Source organism: Sinohyriopsis cumingii, chromosome 7 (assembly GCF_028554795.1).
Source record: "Sinohyriopsis cumingii isolate HCF-2022 chromosome 7, ASM2855479v2, whole genome shotgun sequence".
NCBI classification, from domain to species: domain Eukaryota; kingdom Metazoa; phylum Mollusca; class Bivalvia; order Unionida; family Unionidae; genus Sinohyriopsis; species Sinohyriopsis cumingii.
Window position 1 is genome coordinate 1,090,457 of NC_142967.1, and position 21,909 is coordinate 1,112,365.

At 33.1% G+C, this 21,909-nt stretch overlaps 1 long non-coding RNA gene across 1 annotated transcript; it reads left to right on the top strand.

Annotated features, from left to right (window-relative positions):
* The first annotated feature begins 19,660 nt into the window (after positions 1 to 19,660).
* Positions 19,661 to 20,928, top strand: LOC149794626 (uncharacterized). The gene is made up of 2 exons (XR_016422048.1): positions 19,661 to 19,832; positions 20,825 to 20,928. It is a non-coding gene; the product is annotated as an uncharacterized LOC149794626 (long non-coding RNA).
* The last annotated feature ends 981 nt before the right edge of the window (positions 20,929 to 21,909 follow it).

The window sequence follows — 21,909 nt, forward strand, 5'->3', positions numbered from 1 at the left end:
CGCTTTTCGTGAGCTGCTTAAGTGAAAATTGAAAGATTGCACAAGTTGTCCTGAATCCACGGTTGATGTTGACGTTCGTTTATACATTGACTCATCTTTGAAATCACATCTTTTCCAACGGTAACATCAGATTAATGTTACTTATTGAAGGTATATGTGAAAACAAGTGCTTTAAATACAAAATTATTTCATTCATATGAGGCCATTTCAGAAACGAATACTTATTTCTTTTCGTTTTCTGTATTAAGAAATGTTAATATAATGACTCAAAAATATTCAACGTAGACCAGAATTTAATATCATATGACCATTATTCTCTTGATACATTGCTTAATATAAAACGTGTGACATCTGATTGGGTAACATCAAACTACTGACCAATTTCCAATCATGGTTTCAGTTGAGTCTGACTTTGAGTATATGAACGGGAACGGTTTTATATTCATATCGTTAGGTCCAATCTTCACTAAACATCTTTGTCGTTTCTTCCTCATATTGACAATGTTAAATGTTTCATTGGTAAGAATAATATATTCAGTGCATTTTCTGGAATTGTGAGTAAACAAATCTTAGATAATCATAGCTGGAGTCAGTATCACTAGCACAACAGCACTAGAGTACATAATACAATCCTAGACACTCTCGTCTGTTATACAACGACAGTAATTGGGTTGAATGTTATATATACGGTGTTACACACACTGTTAATCATTAGTATTCCAAGCAGGTGTTGGTTTTTGAAATTGCAAACTTTATCTTTGATTCGTTTGTTATTTTATCGTTCTTCAGCATTTTCCCTCTCCTTCTTTCTCGTATGGTATATGTTTGCTCTTGTTTTGAAGTGTTTGCCCCCTTTGGTCTTAGACATGGGTGTCTGATTTATTTACGATGCCTAGATTTTGTCGGCACAATACACTTATTTGTACAGTTGTCCTATTCATACGTTCCTCTGTTGTGTATTATCTCCATTACTTTTGCCACCAATATCACAACATCTGTTGCTTTCACTATAATACTCTACTTATCTGTACAGTGATGTATGCCTTAGACAGAACAGTTGTACGTAAATAAAAATAGTTAATAAACCCTTTATCACAATTTTACGGACACATTTTTATTTACATAAAAGTCATTTTCGTGTAGGACAAAGATAATTGATCCAATTATTTTCGTTACTGACAAGTTTCTTTATACATCACTAAAAATTAGATTTTGTGTTTCCTCATAAATCGAAATAATCAACTGTGTGAACACCTCAGCGACCCATCTAAACATGTTCTGTTCGGTACTTCCTTTTAATTATTTTTATTTTAGACTGCATTTGTCATTCCTTTTGGCGAAATATAAGTTTGCAACAAGACCGATATTACCTCCTTTACTGTGTGCCATGGAATTACTTATAAACACGGTAATGACTTTCCCTTTTTGTCGCATTAACGCGGTTATTCCTTTCTACATAACTAACCTTTTTATTTAAGTCGACGAAATTCCGTCATGTAGTGAGTATAATCTGTTTTACGATAATATCATATGCTTTCTTTGTAATAAAACTATTCGATAAATTTACCAGTTTGTATCTGTTTTTTTCTCCGATATTTAACAGTGTTCTCGGTCTGATGCAGACGGAAGACAGCAATAGGTTAATACTAATAAATGTGTGTAAAGTTCTTTTTCATCTTTTCTTTGTTATGATATGTCTCGTGGCCAATACTTCAGTGAAATAATTATCCCCATCGACTATTAGTCTGTATTTGTTTCCCTATTTATCATAGTGTCTCTCTCTTTTCATGTATCTTCAAAACGTTCACTCACCTAGGTCTGCCTTGCATATAACTTTCTTTCTAGTTTTATGTGTAATTTTTCTCATCGGAATATAAAGTACTCATCGCCAATAATGTATACTAAGCAATTATATTTCCAAAGTCAATAATGCAGATTCGAAATCGCAAACAAGTCATGTTATCACTCAAGACGTTTTCCATTTCCGGATCGACCACAAATTTTGAAAATGATCAAGGAACACGTCTTCATTCTTGTCGGGTATAATGTTTCTCGAGATATTCATTAATTATAGGTTGTAACCACATACGGAGAGGATTGAATAATATTTGAGTGAATCATGTTTCCTAGGAATAGGTGAAACCGGGATGTAAGCTTGTGAAAACTAAATAAACGTTGTAATATCGCTGTAATAAAGCAGTATTTGAAATTTCGTAGTGATATGCATACTAAAATAAATCATATGTTCTTGGCTTAGTATACTAAACATATAAGTTTAATACATTTACAAAAAAGAATATTAGCTAAAGGTGATCTTCGTCTTCGATGCCAATCACACATTGATGCAACTATAAATAAGAACATTTCCGGCAATACTAGGATATTCCTTTTAAAAACAATTTTTGAGGACAATATTTGGCCTTTTACGTGTTATCCTTTGAAGATACCATTTGAAACCAAACTAATTGAAAAAGAAATGAAAGAAAGTTAAGGTGATGAAACGATATAATTAGATTCACAGGAAACAAGATTTTTCATTAATATATACTTTTGGAACAAATAATAAACATGTATGCACCTGTTATAGAAATGTATCATGGTCTTAGTCCACAATCTCGTCATAGACTAAAATATGCTCATAATAATGAAAGGATGTATATGTTTCTAGCCAACAAGATAAAATAGAATGATGGAAACATTATCCATAAACAGATTCATTTTTATGTCAAATAAACAAGATGCCCAGACGATTGTCACTACTTTTTGAATTTGTTGCATTTCCTTGACGTATTATTTCTGGTACGTTGGATTCTCTCGCATCCTTTGGACATCCTCGAGACCTTTCTTTGGGTGTTATTTCGTCCTTCTTTTTCTCTAAAATTCATTTCATGGTTTTAAACAAGTTCTGATGTTACACTATTGTGTTATCTGCTACCCATGTATTTGAATCTTGTTTTACGCGTTATTTACAATTAATTTAACTTACAGTATATGGGAATATCTCGAAGGTTAGCGAAACATGATTTCAAGAGTTGAAATGAAGAGCTCTGTAATGTAATTTTGCAAACTGTGAACAATGATTCTAATTCTGAACTGGTGAGGTTGAGACTAATTATTCCACATCTAGGAAATGTGGATTAGTTAACCATAAATGAATTTTACAAACACTACCTTTTGAAATCTAGTTATTACGCATACAAAAATGTAATACCACAAATAAGGGCCCTTGCATACCAAACCAAGAATGTGTTAGTGATGACTTTAATGATGGTCACGTTATGTCATTTGTCCATCTTGATTTATCTGATAGATCTCAATAAATCAATATGTTCACTAGATATATGCTAGATACATCATATCTAGTACAACAGGTAAGACAGGAGATGTTATTACACTGGCAGTTTTACCTGTTTCATAATACATTTTACCTGACATAAAAGCAATTCATTATTAGATGACAAAAATAAAATGTGCATTTTCTTCTCGTGACATAGTTGGATCTAAAGCAGAATATATATGCAAAATTTAGATAGCAGATAACCTGGCTCATAACCTGGTGATTATTCCAAAACTCGTGCAGTTAAAACGAGAATTGAATAAGACATTGGTAAAATTCAAAGATTAAAATATTCAACTGCAGATCAGAAATAAATTGAGGGAATTATATTTATCTAAGGTGAAGAATACAAAATAGGATCATATATAAAACCAGTTTTAAGTATAACATAAACATTTAAAATAGAGCCTAAATATCAAGACGAAGGAATAAAAATAATTGAATCGGAATTGAAGAAGAAAAGAATCAATTTTTTAAAAAAAATAAAGAAACAATACGAAGATTACTCTCTCGTCCGCATATTCCAAGAATGATCTACAATGACAACTGTTTTACCAGAGCTACTATATCCATATGGACAACACTTAGTATATCACCAATTGCTTAAATCATAACAAAATCTTGTAAGGACATTCATCTAAATGTTTAGGAACCGTAATACCTTACACTTACACCTAGGACATTATTTGAAAAGGTTTCGTTAATACTAGTTATTATGTTTAGTTCAGCCTATAAATATGTGGCAGATTTGCTTAGAAGCATGAAGGGAGTAATAAGTTACCTTTGGTAGGATTGTTGCACAACTAATTGATTCCCATGCTGAAGCGTTATTATGTACATGGTATTAATTATCCTGTATGTTTATAAAATCTTGCAGAGAAGATTCTGCTTTCTCTGATCTTGTATAATATTTTCAATCTTTTTTCGTTAATTTTCTTCTCTGCTTAGATCTATTACACATTTAAGAAGATGGCTATATTATTGTCGACTTAATATATTTGGAAGTCTGTCATTTCCTGTTTCAAATGTGGTGGTGTTAGGTTAAATTTATTAACCCTTGTTTCCTGATCTATCAAGACTTGGAATGGCTTCTGTGGTTGTCCTGCTTTAATGTCTAATTCGCAGGTTTTAGTACATGATTCACCATTTAAAATCTAATTATTTTTGGTAACTCACAGATCATGTGCTAACAATCACTTTTATTCACCTCTCTCTACATCATCCTTATCATGTTGTAATCTAATAATGTTTTCTGCTGCCTTTGAAGGGTTAATCGGTTCATGTTATCTTTTCAGTTTTACTAATACGTTAGTCTACGCTTCGTTAGTTTGGTCTTCGAAAACTCTACAATATTGCTCTCAAAAAGTGATAAATGATTTCACAGAAGTTGGGAAATATGTCATGCGGCATCTAGTTCACAATCACAAGGTATTTTCAGTCCCGCCGGTCTGCAGGATGGCCAAGGAGCCACAAAGAATGGTCCGCATCTCCCGGTCTGTCCAAAGATCCGTGTAATCGCTTTTGTTCCTGCAGACCCAGTGGTCCCTCACCACGAGATAACTACTATCTTGCTCAGGGCCAACCTCATTACCGACAGCAGCAGACAGGGTATATACCATCCCAAATTATTAATCACGCTAAAACAACTTTCAGGACGGTGTAAACACAATAAAGTTTCAGCATAGCGCTGTCACTGTCACTCTTTCATTCTCCGACTCCTTCAGCCCTTCAACCCTTACGGCAGAAAATAAAACATCTAAATCATCATACGTGAACCTGCATCTGACGAGATTCTTACATAACGTAAATTAACATTTTCTCGTCTCTTAATTCATGCAACATTAATATTAGTACAAGCCTTCTGATCAATTATATACTGCTGAACTTAGAAATAGACCATAATACATCTGATAATATTGTATTATGCGACACGAGTCGGAACTGACAAAATTCCAGAATAAATATTAGAATACAACAAATCAAACCAAAAATACAGATAGGGAAATGTGATTTACAATTCAAACACCTTTACAGCTGATGATATTGTGCCGTATGTGGGACGGCTCACTGACAAGACCTTTCGTAACTTGAAGTTAGGATCTACCACGAGCACGATCTGTGTTGCAATGAACTGCCTGTACGATCAAGGTACATCGGGTTTACAAACGTAAGCACTTTGCTCGTGCCGCATAGAGGAAAACGAAAGCATTACATTAAAATAATGTAACATATGTACGAAAATGTAGCAACGCTTTAAGAAAATCACGGAATGTGGACAAAAACACGTACTGAAACAACCAATTTTGAATACTAGATTTTCAGAGTTGAAATGAACTGCTAATCACACAATAATAAAACAAAAACCGGTTACCACGATTTCCAGACCACGAGTCGCATCTTTTCATTAACTATATGGTTGTGAAGTCAATGCCATCACATTAATCTTGCGTTGGTGACATTTGCTTTATTTAAATGTATGAGCAGTTGATGGCTCACCTGAAGGACAAATTCCCACCCGACAAATTACATGTGAAATGTTCATATTCTCCACAGCAGGGCTAGTCACATTTTATCGATTACGGAGCAGTTTTGCTCACGATGCAAAGCTTTTATATTTATACAAGCTGTATTTTACTTTCCCTCTTGCTCCTGTACCAATCTCGTATCGGACGCTTACATCCTCGGTATATTTTGCTTACGTCTGGCGACTCTAGAATTGGTGCACTTTAGGAACATTACAATCTCTTACCTGGCAGGAAACCCATGATACTTTATTGGGTTGCCCTTTTATGGTCACATCTGTTAATGGGCTAGCTATAGTGAAAGATTTGGAACAAATTTCCTATAGAACTCAATGAATCCGTTTAGCCAGGATTATATTTTTCAGCAGACATTGTATTTCTTGGGTTCCCAACAAAAGCATCTCTGCGTCGATTTGCACCCCCAGATACTTGTATTATTTTCGAGACATTTTTGATTTAATAATGATTTTGTTTTGTCGTCGTATAAAAACTGTTTGTATTAGAATGGTAAGAATATGAAATCAAGACGTTTTGGTTTGAGACCTGAAACCCTCCTCCTTGTTAGTGATATAATAAGTATTATAATGAGTTTAAGAGACAAAATTCTTTTAACTGTGTCACCCTTATTTGGCAGACATCGGTCTCAAATGTATAAATCTTGTAAATTGAAAAGTCCGATTTCTTCGACCCGGATGTTATGAAAAATGTTATATCATATGTGTTCAGCATTCGGTTAACATTTAAAATCACACGGATCAGTTAACTATTTTGTTTCTCTCTTACGTTGTAAGAAAGAACACACAATTTCAAGAAGCATGAGCCCTGGTTTCGTGTATCCACACATCAAATAAATCTTTGATTTGTTTACATTTCCTATGCTTGTAAACGATTTGATGTTTTCGGATACTAGTTAGGCTAGCAGATGAGATGCATGGTGTGTTTACCTGAACTAAATGGCAGACTTGGTTCATTTGATTAATTATGTCTTCTAAAGATGTACGTACCTCAAAATCGACATTGCTGAGGGCTAATGGGAAACATAATCTGATGTGGTAACACCGAACTTTAATGTTATGTATTGTTCCATCTTGTCACTGTATTGCATTCCCAATATCCATCGACAATCAGACTTGAGCAAAATACATCAGTCGCTGTAAGCAAAATAAGGGCAGTACAAAGCTTTAAATAAATGTATTAGTAGTATTATTTGTATCTTTAATGGGGGAATTATTCTAATTGTTTTCAATCTACCCCAGTCCGAATAATATTCATAAAAACTGCTCAAGATTATCTATAAATGTAATAGAAAAGTAAGCTGTATTGTTATTTTTCTAGTGTTGTCAAATATTTCTCATTGTACCAACGATACTTTCCATCTTACTGATATGTCTTAAAACATGCATTGCTAGTTATTTAAAAAAATCTAGTTAGGATTGTTTGTAGACTCAACATTTATGCGTTAGGTAGCAACGTAAGATTACACAGGAGATGGAAGCCCCTTTTTTGCATTTCGAGATATTGGCATTCACATCGCCTGATATGGGAAATATACATTGCTTTCGGCAGTTCGATTCCACAAAGACTCAGAACGGAACATCTGACTCATCCTTCTCGGAAAATGTAAAATGTCATTGATCCCTGTTTTCGCATTCATATTTTCTATTTTTAAATTGCCGCTAACATCTAAAAAATCTTTTTTGTTATTATATGTTCTTGAATCACATTTAAGTACGGATATGTGTGGTTAATGTTCGGAAACGTTAGTGTAACATTTTCACCACCGCTAAATTATTCCCCTTTCTGTTATGAAAATATCTTTAAAATTAACGCAAGTGTGCCTGATTAATCTAGGTAGTCAATCATATATTGTAATTTTCTGGTATATAATTTGGCACACAAACTATTTCCCGAATAACAAACTTGATTAATATGGTTTAATTTTGTAAGTACGTTTTGGTTGAATCCATTGTTATATTGTACCAAGTAAGAAATATTTCTTTACATCTTTGCATTCATTTTCCAGGAGTTTATGTTAGATACAATGTCTCTTCCATTCCTTAAACGAGAATGTCAAAAAATGTAAATTGTACAGAAAAACTACACTCATTGCATCAATAATAGTGTTTTTAAAAATGATACAATTGTTCATGCAAATACATTTCTTTTTATTCATTCCATGATTGGCATTGAACAGGACCATCACCTTCCAGTTGTGCTTGCCTCCGCTGCAATGTATGTTAAATTTCGATATTTTGTATACAAGTTCAATGTCATATTAGACATGGTTTTCGGGAACAATCTTATGTGAAAATTACTGCTGTGCCAACAAATTACAAAACGGTTAAATATCAACCTATATTCTTGAAAAATACCAAATAATTAGTAAACAACAAACATTATGTGCAATATATGGAAATTCATCAAAAAGATTATTTAACCTACGCATTATCAGTGGTATTCCACGTGTTTAGTAGGGTTGATATTTTCTATTTATTTCTGTTTTAAATTAATTAACTGGAAAACGGTATGTTTCTATACTCTTTGGTTGTTATATTTGCTTGTATATGTTAACTGAGCATTTGCAACTGCAAAATATTAAAACTATTTTTCTTATTCTCTTTTCATTCTTTATATTGTGTCAGGCTGTATTTGCTGTTTAATTTCCCTGCTGACTATTCAATGTATCATTTCCTATCAATATTTCTGCCAACGATTTCCACTGAAGGATTATAAAAAGCGTTTCAGATGGAGAACATGGCATACGTCTCAGAAAAAGAGAATAAAAGTTAAGCTATATACGCAATTCTTGTATTCTAGTGAAATCGTTTTATGTTCACGCAAGATATATTCTCATTAGAATCTGTCAGTTGAATGTCTTAGATATAAATAAACTCGAGTTGAGCTCAGAGGCATGGAACATCCTTGCAACTCTGAAGAAAAAAAAATACAAAAATAATTGCCTATGCTATTGTTTGTGATAACCTGGTGGAAATATAAGTGCAATACTGACAAACCTTTGAAGATCCATAGCAAAACAAAGCACATATTTCGGAACGATTTACAAATAAATCTGTCCCAAATTAACACAAAAGAGATCGACGAAGAGTTCGGCTTAAGAACTAGTATCATATACATTGATACGTGCGTTAAACAGATAGTCTATTTCGTTAATTTCGTATACCACATGTCTAATTTGGTACACGAGGACGCAGAGTTACCAAATTATAGTTATCAGGTGGCAAGATCATGAAAATTATTTCAATGTTGACAAAAGATTTCTCCGTCGAGATTTTAAAGTTTACCTTGTAGAAGACAGTAGAGGTTGAGGTTGTTTTTTGTTGTGATTATATTATTCGTGATAATAGCAATGCCTGAGGTCATAGTGGTGACATGGGAGATTGAGAAGGAGACAACATCTTTAAGCAAGGTCAGTCATTGTATAGAATAAATAAAAGAAAATAGGACGGATAGAGAAGTTGGCGCTACACACAATCAAAAAGCGATGTTTGATGAAAATAAATCATATTCCTTTTAAAAAGAAAGACATTCACAAACACACACGTGATCAATAACATCAACCCTTGAAGCCACCGAATCCGCTGTGTCCACTAAATCCGCCATAATCTCCGAAACCACCGTAGCCACTAACTCCTCTATAAGCTCCGTATCCTTCGAATCTGCCATTTCCACCTAATTCTGTTCATAACCTCCAAGGTAATTTCTGTATCCAACTCCATATCCACCGTACCCTACAAATCCACTACCATATCCTGATAGATTGGCCTCAGCCAAGATGGAACATGCAGCAAACGCAATCATTAACTTCAGCATTTTTGCTGTTTCTTGATATCTGTAAATTTAATTAGTTACTTAATTGGACACTCCAGATATATTGCAAAACGTCAATTAAACAAATAATTCTGTACTGAAAAGTGTTTCGTTACCCACCTACACCGACCTTCCCCCTATCCCTCAACAAAAGGAAAAATGAGATGTTTAATAATCGCAAAGTCCTTGGACTCATTAAAAATGTAACGACGAAAGCTTGCGAACGTCAGTGTAAATCCGGATTGGGTGTCAGATTATATAATAGCAGAGTCGGTTGTATGCAGTGTCTATGGGTAGCACCTCGAATCATTTGTCGATCCAAGAGAATCGTCCCCGATAAGACAGTTCATTATATAGCAACATATCAATATATGCTGAGTATAAAGTGTTTTCTTCATATCAAATGTAGAGTATGTTTAAGACAATAACAACATTCAGCTCTGTTTCTGTTAATAGCAATCGACTTCTGATTGGGGAACTACGTGAATTTATTTTACGACAATAGGATGGCGCTTTACAGTTTGTTCTATATAGGGCTAGCCTTTCAAAGTAACTTAATTTCATTGCTTTTGCTCACCGTTTATACTGGCTATTTAAAAAGACATTGTATATCTTTGGTAATGGTTTCAATATTGAAGACTAAACATTTTTAATTATGATATCTTAGGAACGAAACATGATGACAGCATGAAGTTTATAATAGTGGCACGTACTCTTTCGAAACCTCAATTATTACTTCCATTCTCTTAACCAACCAACCAATCAAAATGTGACATATTTATAGTTGAAAACTGGACGATAGCCAAACAAATTGTTGTAGTCAAAGACATTTTCGAAAGCGAAACCTTCATTCAACATGTATATCAAGCTCTAAGATGTTATTTCCTAGCATCAAGAAAATATTAACGTCCTTTTACTACCAATATTCAATTCACATCAGGTAAAGGAAAATTTGTTTTATTTTCTGCAATGACCTCAAATGAGGCAAAGACTATTGCATCCCACCCAGTCTCCGGCATACATTGCATAATGAACTTAAAAGTAAAGTGTTTTTCATAATTTGATTTAATTAAATAAAAATGTCATATCATGTGAGTTGTTGTATCTTGCTGAAGACAAAGCTTCTTATCTCGTTTTAGCTTTACAGTACTCCTTATATTTGCGCCTCTCTGACTTTCAATGCACTTACCTGGCTGCTTCGGTAAAGTAAGTTTACCGCTTTAATGTGGTTACGGATTCGATGTTCCATATTTTATAACTTTTGTTTTAAAGAATTCTACCGATGAGTGACTCGTGATTCTGATGAAGAGGTGAGATTTTGATGCAGTGTTTATCGGCTTTATTGTTATCTTGTAGGTGCCTGAAGCGACGCAACTGTCTTATTGTGTTAAATGATAAACCAGAAGATGAGGTTCATCCAAGATTGAGCATAAATAGGAATGTCGCTAATGCTCATAACATTTCTAGGATAGACATAGAGATCGTAAATAAACAGAGCACTACATGACAATTAGGATACTTCATATCAAATAATTTTCTGACAGTGACATTAATATTTCCGTCCTATTCAATATTTCAAAATTAAACATAAGGTAATGATTGATTGTAGATATATTGATCCAGCAAAAGTCGACTGTCGTATAAAATCTTGAGACATGCTGTTCTATAAACTAGTTATAATTACCAAAACTGCGTATTTCAGAACCATTTCTCAAAATCGAATTTCGCAGGATGATTTCTTCTGTATTTAACATTGCCAATTTCAGTGATGTTGTTGTATGTCTTCATTAGTTTTACTTAATTTACAAAACCTTTTTACAGTAATTTTATAAAGACTGTTGTATTGCACAATAATCTAAAATAATTATAAATACAATCAAATTATTCTTTTTAATTTGATGTTGTATATTATTGACATTTTCATCAAGAGATTAACACATGAGATAATAATTCTCGTCTATCGTACTATGTTAACCATTTTCCACTGTGAGGTTATAAGATTATGATTTGCAGGGTTTCAGTAAGCACTGTAATATTTCACAGACGATCACACCCAGATTTATTTCACATCATTTCAACACCTTTCAAAGAGGTGATTGAAACATTTATCAGGACATTTAAGATAATAACAACAGTCTGAGTATCAAGGATTACGTGTATTGTGTTTACAATCTAGGATATAAAACAGAGCCAGATGTGACAAGAAATAAGACACAATAAAATATAGATGTTGAATTATCGATTCTGAACATGACAAATATGTATTACAACATTTACAAGGTTTAAAAATGTAAGGAGGAAAATGACACGACGTTTTATCAAATCTATTGGATGTAAACAGCATCACACTTCTCATGCCTTTTTCAAACGTGCTTATCTTAGATTAAATTTAAAATCCCTTGTTTTCTGATCTATACATAGAATTGTCAGGCAATATGTCATTTTCATTGCTGTATTTTTTGAAATGGTGTTGATACTACATGTATCACCATCTAAAATCTAATTATCATTGATAAACTCAAAGCTTATGTTCTCCATATTACAAGTTTTGTCTTGGTCATTTCAAATGGAGTAATATCTATAGGCATGTGACGCGTGATGATTAATTCATCAAATATATTTGATAAAATTTCTAGTCATCGTCTCTCTAATATTAAATCTTCTAAACGTTTTAATACATATTTGTGATGTCTGTAATCGACAAATCAACGTTTATATTTCATTGCATGCGATTTTGTAGCATATCTAGCTCTAACCACACTGTAATATTTCCTAGATTGTAATCTCAATACACGTTATCCCTTGATACTCAGACTGATATTAATAAATTTTAATTCATCCAATATTTCTATTACATCTTTGAAGTGTTGAAATGATCTTAAATATATCTTGATGTTATCATGTGTGAACTAATTCCGTGCGTACAAACACCTCTGAATCTAAGCATACAGTAAGATAGCAAAGCAAAAATCAACCACACAAAGGAATGATAAATGAATCTAAGCATACAGTAGGATTCCAAAGCAAAATTCAACCACACAAAGCAATGATAAATGAATCTAAGCATACAGTAAGATAGCAAAGCAAAAATTAACCTCACAAAGCAATGAAATATAGCACACATAATGTAAGTTCCTACTAAGTATTTCATTCAGGATATTTGAAAATTATAGATTAATATTTAACACGTTACAATTTTGCAAGGTAAATGAAAATTTTTATATTAGATACTCTTGAAGCAATATGCCTGGCAACATAGGGGTATGAAATATGTTGTTTACATGTATAAAGAAATCATCTATTAGAAATAAATTGTAAATATTTCTTGGCACACAATATATGAGCTAATGGTTATATTCCTTCTAGATTATTATCATGATTCAAATGAGAGACTGTATCTTTTCATTAAAAATACATCACTTTTATAAACACAGCTATATTGAATGTAATTTTTAAGACAATTTATGTTTTCGGTTAGATACTTTCCTCTCAAAATAAAAAGTGACATTCCTTAAAATCAAAATCTACTGGAAAAGGAACGTAGATCTATTTGATGGATAAATCAAATATTCAGTTGATAATATCTACCATTTGTGTCCAAATTTCATAAGCAAACTGGCGAGGAAATTAGGCCACGAATGTTACAGTACATTTTAAATTTTATATGAGTAGCGTAAGTGACAATTGTATGATTAGTATGAATAGGACTGAAATATAAATGTCACTGTCAGAAAATTATTTGATATGAAGTATCCTAATTGTCATGTAGTGCTCTGTTTATTTATGATCTCTATGTCTATCCTAGAAATGTTATGAGCATTAGCGACATTCCTATTTATGCTCAATCTTGTATACATCGAAACTTCTTAGTAAGCTTATCTTTGGCAACGGTGACATCATATTTATGTTACTTGTATAAGGTGTATGTATCAAATGTTGTTTATATACATAATAATAATGTAGATCTCAACTTCCAATCAATTCATGTTTCATTTCTCTTAGCTTTCTAAACAATTTTGCCATGCACGGAATAGACCACAAATTTAGAAACTGAACAATGACAACATCCGTTTTCTTGTAGGGTATGGTACTTCTCGAGATGATCATTTAATTTTGCTTGTTAACACGTAAGAACAAAATGGAGTAATATTTAACAGTGCATACTCTTTTCTAGGAATAGGTTGAACCTGGATGTGACTTTGTGAAATCTAAATCAAATTTGTAATATTGCTAACCAATAGAAGGATGTGCAATACCTAAATGGTATGCGTTCTAAAATAGATCATCTGTTCCTGGTCTAGTATACAAATTTATAAATTTAGGAGATTTACGGAAAGACAAATATTAGCTAAATCTGATGTTAGTGTTCGACGCAAATCAAGAGAGGATGCAAATATAAACACGATTATTTCCGACAACAGTATCATTACTTTTTTGAAAAAAAACTTTTCGATTCAATGACTCTCGTTTTTAAAGAAAATATACTTTGCCTTTTAGGTGTTAACCTTTATAGTTGATTTTCATTGCAACAAAAGTAATTGAAAAAGAAATGCAAAAAGTTAAAGTGAAGACAGATATAATTAGATTCACAGAAAATAAGATAGTACATTGATATATACGTTTATAACAACTAATAATCTTTGATGAATATGATATGGAAATGTATCAGGGCCTTGATCAACGACGTCGTCTTAGATTATAGTATGCACATGGTATTGATAAAATCCATTAGATTCTACTAAACACGATAAAATAGAATATTAATCGCTCTAGACAAAAAACATTGATCTTTAATTCAAAAAAGGATGCCATAAATAATATGCTTGAATTTTTCTCATTTGTTCACGTATATTTCTGATCCTCATGATTTTCTCGCATCCCTTGAACATAATTAAACCCTGGTTTTGTTTGGGATTGTCTTCTGGCGTTTCTCCATAGCTTATTTCATGGTTTCAGACAGGTTCTGAAGCTACCTTACAATTTTATTTGCTACCCTGGATTTGAATCTTGAATTACGCAATAGTCACAAGTCGTATAATTAAAATGACGAGTCTTGAAAGTTGACTAAACATGCTTTCAAGAGCTGAGCGTAGGATGGCTGCAATAATTTGTCTAAGCTGTGAAGAGTCGAATTCTAAATTTGTGTATTAGACATGGATTAATCCACATTTTGAAAATGTACATAATTTAAACATAACTGGCTTCCACAAATACTGTTATAATAAATCTTATAGAAATGCAACCCCAAATTCAGTAACCAGATATATCAAACTTTTTTAATGAATGACTTTAATGTTGATCGCGTTATGCTATATGTCTATGTTGATGAATAGGTTCGATATAAATAAATATTTCCACTGGAAAAATACTAGACACATATCTAGTAAAACAGTATATACAGAAAAAGGCATTACACTGGTTTAGCTGTAGTATAAGACATTTTGTCTGAGACAAACCAAGGATTAAACGATTCATTTTTTCGTTTCAGTTTCACGAATATATAAGTCTAGGCTTCATCTGTTTAGTCTATGAAATCTGTATTATTTTCTGATGCTATAGGGCTGTAAAAAAGAGATACCTCTTCCTTGTAGTGAATAATTCTATTTTACATATAAGTGCCCCAAGTTGTAATTACTAGATTTCCCAATAGCGTGACCTTGGATTTTCCATTGGCTGGGTTAAAAAAATACAACAATGGTTACTTTAGAGTTGAACTTCGCACCCTTCGATCAAGACGTGAAGTAAACATTACAAATGTTCTAAAATAAGAGAATTGGCTCATCAATACCTTTGTTACAATTTTGTTTTCAAATGTTGTTATATCTGTGTGCATTTATCGAGTGATACTGTATTCCTCATATATATTTGAACAAAGTCAACCCATATTTTCCTGTCATTTCTAAATCTTCGGAACGACTCAATACATATTTATTATGTCTGGAATCGACAAATCAACATTTATATTCTGTTGTATCTCATTTTGTAGCATATATAGCTCTAACAACACTGTTATATTTCTAAGATTAATAACCCAATATACATTATTCATTGATGCTCAAACTGTTGTACATATTTTAAATTCATCCATCATTCTTACCACCTCTTTGAAATGTGTTGACATGATCTGAAATATATCTTGATAACATCATGTGTGAAAAATTTCATTGCGTACTAAAACCTCTGCAATCGCATCTCAGTAGAGAGTGCTAAACATAGTACGATTATCAAATATTATAAATTATTATATGCTCATTTTTTCCCCCGTGAACTTTACATTGTCGGAATCGTTCAGTATTCCCCGATACTGAACGCGCGCGACAATACACATATAGCATTCACGTGAATAAAGGAACTACTTTCTATTGTAAACAAGCAAAGACGCAGACACCAGCACTTTTGATTTGTAAACAAATCATATACACTCGCGTAAGAGGCTCTTTACGTTGTGGTTATTTAAATTTGTTTCTGAACGAACTAAAACATATTTCGTAGACTGTACTCACACAAAAAACCCAGCTGTTTTGGCACATTCCGCGTTGATGCAATGTTACGGATTTAGGCTAGCTACATTATATAAAAGACGGACGATCATGTCCTTACAAATAACATACAACTGACAAGGAATATAGTGTATTCTTTATGTGGTGATAAGAATGGCAAAATAAAATATACTTACAGTTTTACATCCTGAATTTCCTCAAAATGTTTTTTCTTAATTCTGCAAATCGGAATTACATGAGCCACGTCATAGGTTTTCAACCTGGATTACACATTTCAAAAGTGTGCTGTAATTTCTATAAGTCCAATTGCATCCTCCTTACTGCACTCAAAATGAAATACACATTAAATTCCATAGCGTTCTTTTGAAAATTGCAATTGAAAGACTTCATATTTTCCCACATTATGATTTTAAACATTCAATGACAGAAACAGAAACACATTTGCAGACGTAAATACGCATCTCCCGCGCCACTTCAATCGATGAATTTCATGTATAATTTGCACAGATGAATCCAGTCCAAAATCACAAACTTTCATCGAATCGAAACAAAATACCAAAAATACATTCACTCCAGATCAAATGGAAAAGTCGTTGCAATGCGCATTCATTCACAATATGACTGCAAATTTCAATTTTAACTAGACACGCCATTTTTTTCGAAAGTTATGTCGATATATATATAGTACCAATTTGAAAAGAAGAACTTGAATTTCTTTCTAATTATGTCACCGTAAACAGATTCTGTAAATTCAGTAAAATTAATAAAACCTCCAATACCGTCATAACTGTAATTACGAAAGCTAAAGACAGATTCAAACATCCTGCAAATTTGGATTTAAAAACTGGTTCCCAAAAACACAAGTTTGAAAAATATAAAAATGATAACTAGTTTATGGGACAGCATGTCCCACGATTCCAAAGAACACTGCAATTTCCATGGTTAACAAGTCTATGATCAACAACACTTTATGCTTAATTGGGAAATATTAAATGACAAACAAATATAAATTTCATTGTCAGAAAATTATTTGATATGACGGTTCCAAATTGTAATGAAGTCTGCTGTTTATTTACATATTTACAATCTCTCTGTTTATCCTAGAAATGTAATGATTCTTAGAGACATTTATGAAGATATTTTGCTCTTTTCAAATTATACCCAATCCAAGCCGAAGCTCACTTTGTGTTTTATCATTCAACATATTAAGACATTTACGTTGGTCAATAAGTCTTTCAGTTAAATGCTTGATGCATGTATAAAGGAGGAATAAAACCGATACATCAGTCATGAAAACAACACTTGGTCGACCATATCACGTGTCACTCATTGTCCGAATTATCCAAAAGCACTGGGTATAAAAGAGGGAACATCTTATTCCAAATTAAAGCGGCGGAATCACTTTACTGAAAGAGCCAGGTAAGTTTATTGCAACACATGGAGACGAGAATATAACGAATATTGTAAAGCAAACACCAAAAAGTTTTGGTTTCAACAAGATAAACCGACTCACCAGATTTTACATTTTTATTTAATTCATGCAACTCCATATCCTTTACGTTTAAGCTTCCAATACAATGTTTGCAATCTACTGGATGAGATACGAAAGTCATGGAATCAAATAAAGAACTTGCAGAAACTGATACATATTGTATTTTTACTTATGTGTATCCAAAGCTGGTGGAGCGGGATACAAATTTACAAGCAACCATTTAATTGGCAATGATAAACATTTGAACCATTAATATATCATATAATTTCGGATATGAGAATGGTAGACGTGTTGAAAGAGTACGTGCGATATGAATATGTGTATGTATGTATGTATGTATGTATGTATGTATGTATGTATGTATGTATGTATGTATGTATGTATGTATGTGTGCATGTATGTATGTATGTAATTATGTATGTATGTATGTAGGTATGTATATCTGTATGTATGTATGCATGTTTGTATGTATATATGTATGATTGTATGGATGTATGTATGTATGTGTATGCATGTATGTATGTATGTATCATTGTATGCATGTATGTATATATGTATATATGTATGTATGTATGTATGTGGGTATAGAGAAAGATATATATATATAAAGATATATATATATATATATATATATATATATATATATATATATATATATATATATATATATATATATATATATATATATATATATAAATAGATAGTTACATAGGTAAATGAATTAAATATGTAGAAAATTTAACCATATAATCTTCACTTCTCAGGTTCATTTTTACCTTTCTCTGCTATTTGGAATGTGTTGCAATATATTTGCCTTCTGTCGCTTGTGTTTGGATGAATGCATGATTCTTTTTAGAATCATATGTAATCGATGGGACGTTTATAACATGGTTTTTGTCTTAATCATTTCTGATAGGTGCTTTTCATAACCAGAAGAGTGTTGGTGTGCTGTTAAGCCTTATGCATGTATTTTTATAGCCAGAAATGTGCTGATACGACGTTTAGCTAATCATAAACCAAATGGATATCAAGGCAGCATCAAGTCGTGGTTTCTAGTGTGTATACTTCCCAAGAAAAAGTTTAACAGTTCCCAAGGAAATTCCAAAACTAGATCAGTTCAGCATAGTTTTTCAAATTATGTCGCATTGTATGACGTGAAAAATGGAAAATAATACCGCTGGGAATAGGTTTAATTAGAGTATCCAGGTTTAGAACTAAGTGATAGTGCTCTGGAGCGCAGCAAAATATGAACGTTCGGGAGAGTTGCAATTTTTAAGAGATATTGTTTGCATTCGCAACATACACAGCGGAGATACTATTGGCAAACCAAAATGTTACTTTCATGTATTCTGGCAATACTTTATTTAGATATTGTACTTGTGTACATTGTACATGTTCTAAGCACACAGCTAACGGAAATCATTGATTTCATGTGCCCCAAGGATCAACCTGACGTAGTCTTAAGTACATTATCTTCAGGAGTTATTAAAATAGCGAAAATTCTTCCCAGAAAAGACAATATCAGCTTCTGAACGTGCAATGAACAAATTGCCAAATATATCAGCTCTTTGCTCAATTTACCTCTGAAATCCGTGAAGTGAAACTGACCAAACGGAGATAGCAATAGTTTGTTACATCCAGATATTCGCTGACATTCGCAAGCTTTCGCCGTCACTTTTAATGTGTACAGTGACAATAATGATTATCAAACTTGTTCTTCATTCTATTATTGAGAGAGAGAGAGATAGAGTGTGTACGTCTGTGCGTAGGTTCACAAAACATGTTCAGTACAGAAATATTTGTTTCGTTTAAGTGTTCCGATATCTCTATAACAGGTAATTACGTAACTAATTAAATTTACAGGTATCCAGTAACAGTTAAAATGCTGAGGTTAATGATTGCTCTTGCTGCATGTTGCATCTTGTCAGAGGCCATTCCACCAGGATATGATAGTGGATTTGGAGGGTACGGTGGATACGGAGCTGGTTACGGAAGTTTCCTGGGAGGTTATGGTAGAGGATTAGGTGGAAATGGCAGATACGGAGGTTCTGGAGGATTTGGCGGATACGGTGGATTCGGAGGACGCGGCGGATTCGGTGGACACCGCGGATTTAGCGGATTAGGTAGTTTCAGAGGCTAAGTTTATCGATCAGGTATCTATCTTTGAATATCATTCCATTAAAATTAAAATTATATTCAATAAATCTCGCATTTGAGCATGTCTTCGTACAATGGAATTTCTAATTTCGATGGTGAATTCTTGCCAACAGTGGAATACGTTTTTATGGTCTTGCGACATAATAAATATCCTTAGTAACTATGCATCCTCAAGAGCCAAATCAGACAACTGGTATGCATTTAGGTTAAACCATGTATTTGATACTTGTTCATGAACAAGAATATTCTACGAACGATGTAGTGTTTATTTGGGACCGATTTATTTGTAACTTTTTCCGAAATAGTGTTTAGTTAAGTTTTTCTTTTGCTTTCAGTTTGCTTATATTAGTTGAAACAGTTAAAATCTTTTTGCTCACCTGACATGGGCAACATGGTGATGTCAATCGGGGAGAGGAAGTCGCCATGTTGGTATTGATGTAGTCAATGCACGGCGGACCGCTCCGGTGGCCTAGTGGGTAAAGAGTCCGCCTCGGATGATGGAGGTCAATGGTTCGAACCCAGGCTGATTCATACCAAAGACTTATATATAAGTACTAACTGCTGCCTCGCTAGGAGCTCTGCACTTGGAAGTTAGTGTTAGGACTCGTAGGCCTGGATGCTTGATAATTCAATAGGGTGGGACACCATGCTGCGTGGATCCTCATGATACCCCAGTGCTAGACATCATTATAAACTGCCACAATGGAGACATCGTAGCGATATGCATGAAAAGTTGTTAAAGCCAGTTTAACCATTCAACTTACAAACACACACACACACACACACACACACACACACACACTGCAAGTCAACACACTGGATTCGAGTTAATATACAATAATACCATTAATGTACTTTCGATATCGCCTTCAAGATATGTGATATTTACTTTGATCTCACTTTTTTCTGGCACATGCTTTAGTAAATATCAAATAATCACCAACAATACTCCAACCAATGACTTTTGTTTCATTTTCTTTTACTTCAGAGTTGCAATGATGGTCCATGTGTCCAGGTCCATCACGACGTTACCTAATTCTACAATGTCCAGATAGCATCTTGGGTTATAATGAAAATAAACAATTGAATCCATGGATGACTTTGAATATTTTATTGCTACACACACACACACACACACACACACACACACACACACACACAGACACCCCCCCCATACACACATAGCCTTCGTAGGTGTTAGAGTACAAGAAAGTAAAACAAAAATTCACCACACAAAGCAGTGGATTTCAGAATACATATTGTTAAGTAGTTACTTAGTATTTCATGCAGAATGTTTGAAAACTATGGGTTAATATTAAACACGGTAGAATTTCGCTGGGTACATGAGAACTTGTGATATAACCCTCTCTCGATGCTAAAAGCTTGGCAACAGAGGGATATAACAGATATTATGTTCTGGAAAAAGAAGAAAAGCTCAACTTCATATATCATAAATAAATTCTGAAATATTTTCAAGCAAAAAAATATGAGATTAAGGTAATATTCCTGTTCGATGCCTATCATGGTGCAAATTAAAGACAATTTCTTTCTATTTACAAATACATCATTTTTATAAACACAGCCTTAGATATATCGAACATATTGTTTAAGACAATTTACGTTTTTGCTTAGATACTATCATTTACAAATTAAAGTGACACTCCTTGAAAACAAAACTTACTGGAAAAGGATGTAGATTTTTTTAATGGACAAATCAAATATTTAGATTGACAGGTAATAAGATGAAAACATATATGTATTTAGTTCTACCATGCAACTATGGAAGTCAGAATGAAACAATAGTTTTTTAAGACCTATTATATCTGATAGTCAATCGCATGATCTCCTGGAGTAAGCAGGCTAAGAATTAAGTCAAGAGATAATTCCATAAAATCAAGGATAGAATTAATAGTTGATAAAATGATACGGTAATGTTTCCGGAATTTAGTCAGAAATGTCATGTTGGATAGGATCGTGCACTTGATAGGGATAACAGGGAAATATGATAAGAAACTTAAATTCATTTGAAAGGTAATAACAACATCGTTAATTTTGAGGTAAACAATACGCCAG